The following is a 10,739-nucleotide window of genomic DNA, read 5'->3' as shown; positions in this document are numbered from 1 at the left end:
AAAATCGTGAAATGATTTGCAAAGTGTGAAAGTGTTACAGCTGCAGAGAGCTATGGCGGTATCTATGGAAGCTGTTTACATAGCTAATAATATACGATGTAACCATGGAGACAGTCAGTCACGTTTTCTACAGTGAATAAGGTGATTGAGTGCACAGCGTCCACACTCTGCAGGGGGTAAAGACATTACTTCAATATTGTTTTATATTGATATATATTTGCCTTCTGTTGACCATCACCTCAGGTTCACCATTATAGTTTCAGCATACAAATGCACACTGTCTAAACACATTCAAAAACTCATGTCTCAGAGATAAGCACAGCTGTTCATGTTTGTCATTAGAGTTTTATTTGTAAGAAAATTATGAACTTCATATTGTGCATTAAATAAAAGAACATTTCACAACTCTGAGTCAACAGAAACAGGTAACAGAAATGTCTCTAATGTGTACAGTGTAGTGTAAGCATTAAAAGATCATAAAGGAAAAACTAACATTTATGTGAAACTAATTGTAATAAAAAATGAGCAGGTGCTTTATAGATTTAAAAGAAAGAATCTGAAAACAACACTTTTTTGGTCTAAGTGATCAAAGTAGAAAACAGAACTGATGTTCAAGAACAAACCGTAGCTGCACTAATATTACACATCTCGATCGTTGTACTGAACAGACATGTTGCTTTTAAAACCACATGCAGTGTGTGACCATGACTGTTCACTGAGACCATGAACGCCACTTCGCTGAAGCATTCTTCTTCTTCTTCTTGCCATTAAATTGGAAGCAGAAGCAGCACGAGCTGATTTGATCTACTGAAAGGAAAAAGCAGAACATCTGAGTTGAAACCAGTCAGCTGAAATCATTAAGACAGGAACAAATTCAATGCAGTGTCTCAAGTGGCTTAGCCTGTTACAACTGTTGATACAAGCTAAATACGGTTAACACACAGTGTCAGGGAGCTCCAGTGTGGGAACTAGTGGCTTTAGGTTTGTAGTCATTTAACTTTCATCCATTCATTCATTTAATTCAGGAGGAAGAAATGCCAGGTTGGTGCAGGCTGGTTACATGCATTTGGTCCCATGCTGTCTTTAATTAAATGACTTGGTTCATTTTATGGCTGGGCTGTATGTGGGGTTATATCATGTTATTTGGGCAGGAGTACCTGTCCCCTGTTAGACTTAGAAAGTTTCTCCATAAGTAGAGTTTCTAACTCTTCTAGCACATCTGTGGCTGACAGCTTTTTGGTGGCTCTTTTTACCCCACACTGGTTGTGAGTGTGTAAATAGCCCCACTAGTTATTTTGGGTTGCAGTTAACTAGGGAGGAAGGGGTGGGTATGCCATGATTAGGTGAATAACAATTATATGTGATACATAAATTTCACAATGCATGTATATATCTCTATCAATTAAACCTGGCCTGAGGGCTGCCATTTTTTACATTCAGTTATTTCTCTTAGAAATGTTGGAACTAAATAATGAATGTGTTACAGTTAAAGTGAAACACTGGTCAGTGTAAATGGCTCATTGGGACACAGAAACCTTTAAATTAAACCTGATATCTAGTGTCAAACAATATCAAAGCTGTAAAAGATGTTTACATTCAGAATTTATAAAACTATGATTGTAAATAAATTCAAACAAGTGAGCTTTTCTCTTTGTGCTGAATATCAACACTGTGGTTTCTTAGACTGTAAGCTTTACTTTAGTGCAACCAGTTGCAGAAGCTGCCACTCCAAATGTCTTTTGATAACAAGAAAAAAATACCTTTTCAGTACACGGCCTGAAGTTCTTCTCCGAAATCTTCTGCAATCGGCTTTGTCTGCTGGTTTGAAGACAATAAACCATAAAAAAGATGATTTAGTCACTTTGTCTGTGTCATGCAGCTCGAATGTGTCGTGTAACGATGTTGAATAGCCGTCGTTATCCCTCTGCTGCGTCAGTAGGATTGTACTGTACAGCATCTCATTGATATGTGAGGAATGCTAATGTAACACGATAACAGACTTACATCATTAAAATATAAAGTGCAGGAGATATTTAGATATTTTTTATATCTATATTACATTTTATAGCTGACGGATATTACTAAATAGATAGAATTTACTAAATAGCTGGATGAACATGAAAAATATGTCTATAATAGCAAATGACCATGAGAGCCAGTAGAATTAATTCAGCTGGACACTCGAAAGACGTCCTTAAATGCTCTTTAAGTGGCAGAACAGATGAACAAACAGTTAATCGCTTACTTGAGATGAAATCTGCTCAGCTACTTTGAAAACAGCTTCTAACTGGTTCCTCCTTTAACAGGATGACTGCTCAGGGGTAAGGCCATCATGCAATCCAGCAACCTTTATGGTTCTGCTTTGATTCACCAGGAACTATTAGGGAAACCTTCCAGCGCCTCCTGTGAAAGACACAGGCATAAACACACAAACATTTATTAACATGTTCCACAGTGTTCCAGTTTGATTTTCTTATCCTGTGGACAACAACGTACATGGATGCAGGTTTATTGTTAACTTTTGTAAGGTTTATTTAATGAACATATCCAGCTGCAGCTCCACTGTGATCCTGAACTGGATAAGCACTTAAGAAAATGTGTCAATAAATGGACAAACATCAACTTACTATATTTATCCAAACAGACGGGACCAATAATGCTTCGCTGAGTTAGAGACTTTAACAGACTCTTCTATGTAAGAATGTCTCGTGCTGATATACCTGCAAACTTGACAACAAAGGTTTTTCAGACTACATGTAGCTGTCCTCTATGTCAGCTAACACATTTACATTTATGTCACACTTATTTCTGCTTTCCCATTTTATAATTATTACTTACATTTTGATTAGATACCTTGAGTTTGTAAATGATCAGATTACATACAATGTATCCAATTCAGGGTTGCGGGAGGATGAAGCCTATCCCAGCTGATACAGGACAAAGACAGGCTGCCAGTTTATTGCAGGGATAATACAATATGTGTAACGGAAAATCCACTTAAATGTTTGATATTTCTTATAATAATCATAATTATGACTATTATTTAAAGGTTTCTTCATAAATACATTTTGATTTTTTATAACCCCTAAAATATAAACCTGAGCTGTTTCAGATTCTGACCTCTGACCTCAGTGACCTGGCTGTGTCCTCACTGCAGCTCCCTCTTGGAAGTACGTCTGCTTCTTGTCTTCCCCCAGTGTTGACCGCCTGATATCAAGATATCACGTACTGTAACTGAGGAACAAAAAAGGACAAACACTTGCCTTCATTTAAAAGTACATTCATACAGAGATAATCTATGGAAACACACTAGTTCACAGTTTGGGAGGAACCAGTTCCTGTGAAACATTTCTGTATATGAACATCATGTGGAGAATGAATGAAATGAGTTCTTCAGGTGACTCAGCAGTCCCACACTGACAAATGAAATCTAGTTAAACTATTAAGCATATTTGCTCTTCTGAAATCTGTGTTAAACAACAACAAACATAAATTAGTAACAAAAACTACAGCTGAGTATAGGCTTTACAAACCACCAGCAGCCATAATGCTAAATTTTAATCTTCAAATGTTTCTGAGCTGTCTTCAACCTGCTTTTAGCACATTAAAGTCTCAATAAATAAAGTCAATGCAGACTCAGTCCTAAATGTTCAGCACACAGAGACACAGAGGTACCGTTTAAAGTTTAGTGTTAACTTGAGTCACTGATCATTCACAGTATTACAGAGTCTGGCAGTCTTTGCATGATGTCCACGTCACTGTAAGTTTCTAGCTGACTCTCAGGTGTGCCAGCAGGAAAGAGTAATAATAACCTGCATCCTGAGGTTTGTCATGCAGGATTAAAGGAGCCAAGCTTTGTTCACACAGCTAGGATTGTATTTTACACTGACCCTGGGTCAGTATCAACTTCAAGAAGACAGCTGTAACTGTTGATAGAAGAATCACACACACATATTTATGGCTTTGCCTTATAGAATTCAGCATCTCAGTGCTCAGGAAATAGGTTTTGCAGCTGTTTGAGCTAAGATTTTCAAGTTATTCACAAATTAAAACCTATACTTTGTGTCGGGCAAGAACTAAATTCAAATGCATGTAACAGTGAGAAACGCACTGTCTTGGCGAAGTAAAGCGTTTCTCATCAACTTCATAGAGCTTGCTGTAACTTTTGATAGAAGACTCAGACAAACATATTCATGGCTTTATCTTATAGACTTCAATATCCCCCCAATGTGTGTGTGAGTCTTCTCTCAAAATTTACAGCTGTCTTTATGAAGTTTATGGAAAAACGCTTTATTTCACCACGTTAGTGCGTTTCTCGCTATTACATGCATTTGAATGGAGTTCTCGCCCGACACAAAGTATAGGTTTTCAATTTGTGAATAACTTGAAAATCTTAGCTCAAACAGCTGCAAAACCTATTTCCTCAGCACGGAGATGCTGAATTCTATAAGGCAAAGCCATAAATATGTTTGTGTGTGAGTCCTCTATCAAAAGTTACAGCTGTCTTCATGAAGTTGATACTGACCCAGGGTCAGTGTAAAATACAAGTTATTCACATAATGAAAACTTATACTTTGTTTCGTGCAAGAACTCCATTCAAATGCATGTAATAGTCAGAAACGCACTGTCTCGGCGAAATGAAGCCTTTTTGTACAACTTCATGAAGTTAGCTGTAACTTTTGATAAAAGGCTCAAAGCAGAGGGATAACGACGGCTATTCAACATCGTTACACGACACATTCGAGCTGCATGACGCAGACAAAGTGACTAAATCATCTTCTTTGTGGTTTATTGTCTTCAAACCAGCAGACAAAGCCGATTGCAGAAGATGTCGGAGAAGAACTTCAGGCCGTGTACTGAAAAGGTATTTTTTTCTTGTTATCAAAAGACATTTGGAGTGGCAGCTTCTGCAACTGGTTGCACTAAAGTAAAGCTTACAGTCTAAGAAACCACAGTGTTGATATTCAGCACAAAGAGAAAAGCTCACTTGTTTGAATTTATTTACAATCATAGTTTTATAAATTCTGAATGTAAACATCTTTTACAGCTTTGATATTGTTTGACACTAGATATCAGGTTTAATTTAAAGGTTTCTGTGTCCCAATGAGCCATTTACACTGACCAGTGTTTCACTTTAACTGTAACACATTCATTATTTAGTTCCAACATTTCTAAGATAAATAACTGAATGTAAAAAATGGCAGCCCTCAGGCCAGGTTTAATTGATAGAGATATATGCATGCATTGTGAAATTTATGTATCACATATAATTGTTATTCACCTAATCATGGCATACCCACCCCTTCCTCCCTAGTTAACTGCAACCCAAAATAACTAGTGGGGCTATTTACACACTCACAACCAGTGTGGGGTAAAAAGAGCCACCAAAAAGCTGTCAGCCACAGATGTGCTAGAAGAGTTAGAAACTCTACTTATGGAGAAACTTTCTAAGTCTAACAGGGGACAGGTACTCCTGCCCAAATAACCTGATATAACCCCACATACAGCCCAGCCATAAAATGAACCAAGTCATTTAATTAAAGACAGCATGGGACCAAATGCATGTAACCAGCCTGCACCAACCTGGCATTTCTTCCTCCTGAATTAAATGAATGAATGGATGAAAGTTAAATGACTACAAACCTAAAGCCACTAGTTCCCACACTGGAGCTCCCTGACACTGTGTGTTAACCGTATTTAGCTTGTATCAACAGTTGTAACAGGCTAAGCCACTTGAGACACTGCATTGAATTTGTTCCTGTCTTAATGATTTCAGCTGACTGGTTTCAACTCAGATGTTCTGCTTTTTCCTTTCAGTAGATCAAATCAGCTCGTGCTGCTTCTGCTTTCAATTTAATGGCAAGAAGAAGAAGAAGAATGCTTCAGCGAAGTGGCGTTCATGGTCTCAGTGAACAGTCATGGTCACACACTGCATGTGGTTTTAAAAGCAACATGTCTGTTCAGTACAACGATCGAGATGTGTAATATTAGTGCAGCTACGGTTTGTTCTTGAACATCAGTTCTGTTTTCTACTTTGATCACTTAGACCAAAAAAGTGTTGTTTTCAGATTCTTTCTTTTAAATCTATAAAGCACCTGCTCATTTTTTATTACAATTAGTTTCACATAAATGTTAGTTTTTCCTTTATGATCTTTTAATGCTTACACTACACTGTACACATTAGAGACATTTCTGTTACCTGTTTCTGTTGACTCAGAGTTGTGAAATGTTCTTTTATTTAATGCACAATATGAAGTTCATAATTTTCTTACAAATAAAACTCTAATGACAAACATGAACAGCTGTGCTTATCTCTGAGACATGAGTTTTTGAATGTGTTTAGACAGTGTGCATTTGTATGCTGAAACTATAATGGTGAACCTGAGGTGATGGTCAACAGAAGGCTAATAGATATCAATATAAAATAATATTGAAGTAATGTCTTTATCCCCTGCAGAGTGTGGACGCTGTGCACTCAATCACCTTATTCACTGTAGTAAACATGCACCGCTAGCTCAAGTGACTGACTGTCTCCATGGTTACATCGTATATTATTAGCTATGTAAACAGCTTCCATAGATACCGCCATAGCTCTCTGCAGCTGTAACACTTTCACACTTTGCAAATCATTTCACGATTTTGATAGTTATGAAGACAGAATATGTTTTTAAGGTCATGCTAGGCGGTTGCTATGGTGGTTGCTGTGGACTTGGCTGGACCGCGTCCGATTCCTGTTATTAGCTGTCCGCCGTAGGAAGGCTGCGTTCCATTTACAAGTAGTGACAGTCTGCCGCAACTCGAACTCAAACCCCACTTTGTTCTTTAATTATAGGCCTTTTATAGCCGTTCATGACACACGCACACACACACATAAAGCACTTTGCCTCACCATGAGAATGGAACTTTACCTAAGCTAACCTTTAAAATATCTGATATAGGATAGAAAAAATGAAGCAACCAGAGATTTAATGATGAAGACTCTGGGTTCTGTAGTGACCTGAATGACTCTTTGCATACAATTTATTGAAGAGGACTTTAGAATGCACTTTACATTTAGACTGTTGCTGTTTAATTTTTTACATTGTTGCGGTGTTATGTCATGAATAAAGTTCACCTGCTGGGGGTTTGATGGATCAGATCATCATAATCAATGGGTCCTGAGGTGGGCGGGACTGTCTCTGGTGATGTCACCATGAAGGAACAGCATCTGGCACGTGTTGCTGAAACATCCCAGTACACTGGTGTAGTTTCCTCTCCAGCTGTTTGACATTTGACACTTCAACATTAAGGGGAAGAAGAAGAAACAGTGTTAGGTCAGGTGACCACATGGTTTCTAAAGTAACTGACAGGAAGTAACCAGGCCGTTAGAAATGGATGGCATGTGTTTAGAGTTACTGGAGTTGGGTAACTCTACTTACCAAAAGCAGAAGCACACAGATGAAGGATCAGATGCTGAATGTTGCAGGAACATGCTCGTGCGGTGGTCATTCAGTGCTGCTCCGGCAGGTTAGACAGTCCAAGACTGATATACTGCCCATCTGAGAGTTTGAAAACACACATGCAAAGATTTATTTTGTATTACAGTCAAAGTTGGATGTTCATTTTTGTCCTTTAAAAATGTTTGTGTATTTGAAAGCACTAACATTTAAGGATGACTTGGATCGTCTCCTTTAAAGGGGAGACAAGTGTATCCACTGATCCACGTCACTTTACCTGGATGATGACTCCTCTCCCCCTCACTCAGAAACGCTCCTAATATAACCAAGCAAATAAATAATATTGAAGATTTACTTACATCATTACAAAAACAGGAAAAACATCTCCCTTTGATTCTATTTCTCCATTCCTGCTGAACATCAGGCAACAAATATCTCAATAAATCACAGTAAAATGTAAAGCACATGTTTTCTCTGCTTTGTCTAACCTCTGCAGAGCCTCTGTCAAGAAAAACATATCTGTAAGCATAAAACAAATATACATTTCATAACATGTCACTGGACAAACCTCGGTCAGTTGATTTCCTCTGTGCAGTGCAGACGAACATCAGTCAGCAAGTCAAGGTGGTGAGATGGACTGGTGTCCTTTGTGACTCTGCTGGTTCTTCTGAGGAAATACCACCGTCTCTCCACACTGTCACCATCTGTGAGCACAAACTGCTGCTCTGCTCTGCCAGCATGTAGGAAATCACATATCACACACACAGGGGTGAAGAAACATTAGAACTCAACTTTGGATACTTTAGATCTAAACAGATCAAAGTAGCTCTTAGCTTCAACAATCAGTGAACAGACAAACAATGATACCATACTGATTCTGTATGAATACAATATGGTATTTTCAATACAGGTGTCAAATTAATTTACTAAAACTAATACAGATATATGTATTTTTTTTTTTGATAAATTCGTTTGCTAAATTATAAGAATATATATTTTTTCATTTAACAATTGCAACTGAAAGAAATTAAATATTGAACAAAAATATATTGTCACATTCTGAGCATGCTCAGCATGCTGACAGACTTGAAGTTGCTACAGATTTTAAGAAGTGATAATTATAGGGAAAAAACTTCTCTTTTTCATCCATTTAATCAAACATTTGATGCCTTAGATGTCTCAGTCCTATAGCATTCTGCAACTACAACTAAGCTGAAGCTTGGATTTGGCTGCAGGTGCCCTGTACATCCTTCTCAACATGTGGGTACCATTTAATCACACTTCTTCCTGAGCTTTGCTTCGTCACAAGACCAAAGGTGGCATCCCGTGTCACGGTCATATCATCATCCAGAAGAAACATTTGAAGAAACATCATGGAGAAGAAACATTTACGCGCCTCCCGGTTTTGTTTTCTGATCCTGCAAAAAGACTGAGGACAACAAAGCCCAGAGAACACGAGATACACAACATCCAACATTCAGACTCAACAGCCTCCATAAATGAAGAGCACCAGGTTGGTTCAGTTATAGTAGATGTCATGGAATTTTTTAAATAAAGTCTGCAACACAGAAAGAGCTGTGATCATGCTATTTATTACTGTGCACAGGAGAGCAAACACACATCAAACATCACAGTTCAGTCATGTCAGCTCTGCCACTTCACGTGTCTCGCTATGAAACCTAACGGATCAATGGTTATGCTGTTTTGTGCCCTTGACGTTATCAGCACCTGTAAAGGGAGTTGTTTTCTCAAACTGCTGAAGTAAGTTCATCTAGTTTTAGAAACTTTCATTGAACAGTCTATAACAGTGTCACAACTAAGCATATGCATAAGCACTTAAATGCTTTAAATGAGAATAACATAAAATTTCTATTACAGGAGCTAGAGCCTGTCCCAGTAGTCATAGGTAGAGCACACCTGGACAGGTCACCAGTCTGTCAGAGGACTAACACAGATGCAGCCTGACTCAATCCTAAATGTTCAGCACACAGAGACACAGAGGTACCGTTTAAAGTTTAGTGTTAACTTGAGTCACTGATCATTTGCAGTATTACAGAGTCTGGCAGTCTTTGCATGATGTCCACGTCACTGTAAGTTTCTAGCTGACTCTCAGGTGCGACAGGTGTGCCAGCAGGAAAGAGTAATAATAGCCTGCATCCTGAGGTTTTTCATGCAGGATTAAAGGAGCCAGGCTTTGTTCACACAGCTAGGATTGTATTTTACACTGACCCTGGGTCAGTATAAGTATCATACAGTTTAAACGAAGCACTGAAACTTGCACATATTTATTACAGATGCACTGAAGCTAATCGAGATATTTGCTGTCAGTCTGTGGCTGCGATTAAACACTTTACTGGAAACTTTATTAACTAGTAACTTCGTCAGTCATGACAGAAGCTAATATTTCTGTGCTAACATCGTTTAAACAGTAACAGCTTTACTCCAATATAAGCTAACGTTTACACCGTAACTTTAAGCTAGCACCATAAAGACGGTAAAACACGTAATAACATCTACAAATGCATCTTAAAGCTGTTATATTAGCACTCGGTGTATTACTAACATAACCACATTAACATTATTGACACTCGCTGGTCTGACTTTTAATAGTCATTCTATAAATGCTGTCCGTTTAAACGGTCTTACCTGTACACACATTGCAGCCAGAGTGGATTCTGGAGTCTTCCCACGCTCCTGTTAGTGATCCTCCATCTGGATGGATGATAACAACCTTCTGAACAATCTAGCAGGAGATGGTCCATATCTAGGGGATATGGACTGATAACAGCCGAAGCGGGTGAATAAAGTCACCCAGTCGCTAGCTGTGCGATTACCCAGCATACACCAGCACAATATTAGGCACAGCACCACCATAGACATTTTCAGTGGTTTTGAATGCAGGACATGGTTATCTTACCTTGTAAAATGCATGACAATAAAACAGCTAACCACCATAAAATGGTATTGTGTATGTATGTATGTGCATGTGTGTGTGTGTGTGTGTGTGAGAGAGAGAGAGAGAGAGAGAGAGAGAGAGAGAGAGAAAGAGAGGGGGGGGAAGAGATCAAAGGCCTGCGCTTATGTTTTTTCTTGATCAAGAGTGTGCCTCCTCTCTCTTATTGGATGTATGGTATAGCATGTTTATTCAGGTGCACCTTTGAAGTCTATGAGAATACTTTGCAGCCTGGTCTGAGTGGTCATTTCTGCACAGACACAATGAAGCGTGCACTCAGTTTAGAGGAGGCTGTTGCTGCAGTTTTGCACTCTCCACAAGCAGTGGAGATACTTCTGACAGCGAAGAAG

General features: G+C 38.6%; 1 long non-coding RNA gene across 7 annotated transcripts; it reads right to left on the bottom strand.

Annotated features, from left to right (window-relative positions):
* Positions 1-342: 342 nt before the first annotated feature.
* On the bottom strand, positions 343-10,425 carry LOC146558593 (uncharacterized). 7 transcript variants are annotated; one of them, XR_014888672.1, is made up of 9 exons: positions 8,705-10,425; positions 8,005-8,166; positions 7,714-7,752; positions 7,419-7,538; positions 7,115-7,276; positions 3,121-3,234; positions 2,246-2,403; positions 1,761-1,818; positions 343-807 (listed from the first exon to the last, which is right to left on the bottom strand). It is a non-coding gene; the product is annotated as an uncharacterized LOC146558593 (long non-coding RNA). The 7 variants fall into 7 exon arrangements; XR_014888673.1 differs by having other exon boundaries at positions 8,005-8,161; XR_014888671.1 differs by having other exon boundaries at positions 7,644-7,752; positions 8,005-10,425.
* Between the last annotated feature and the right edge of the window lie 314 nt (positions 10,426-10,739).

Source organism: Mchenga conophoros, linkage group LG15, assembly GCF_057382185.1.
Source record: "Mchenga conophoros isolate Kocher_MC1m ecotype Shallow Benthic linkage group LG15, M_conophoros_male_GT1.1, whole genome shotgun sequence".
Lineage (NCBI taxonomy): Eukaryota > Metazoa > Chordata > Actinopteri > Cichliformes > Cichlidae > Mchenga > Mchenga conophoros.
The sequence above is the reverse complement of the archived record's forward strand: the minus strand, read 5'-3'. Positions and strand labels throughout refer to the sequence as shown.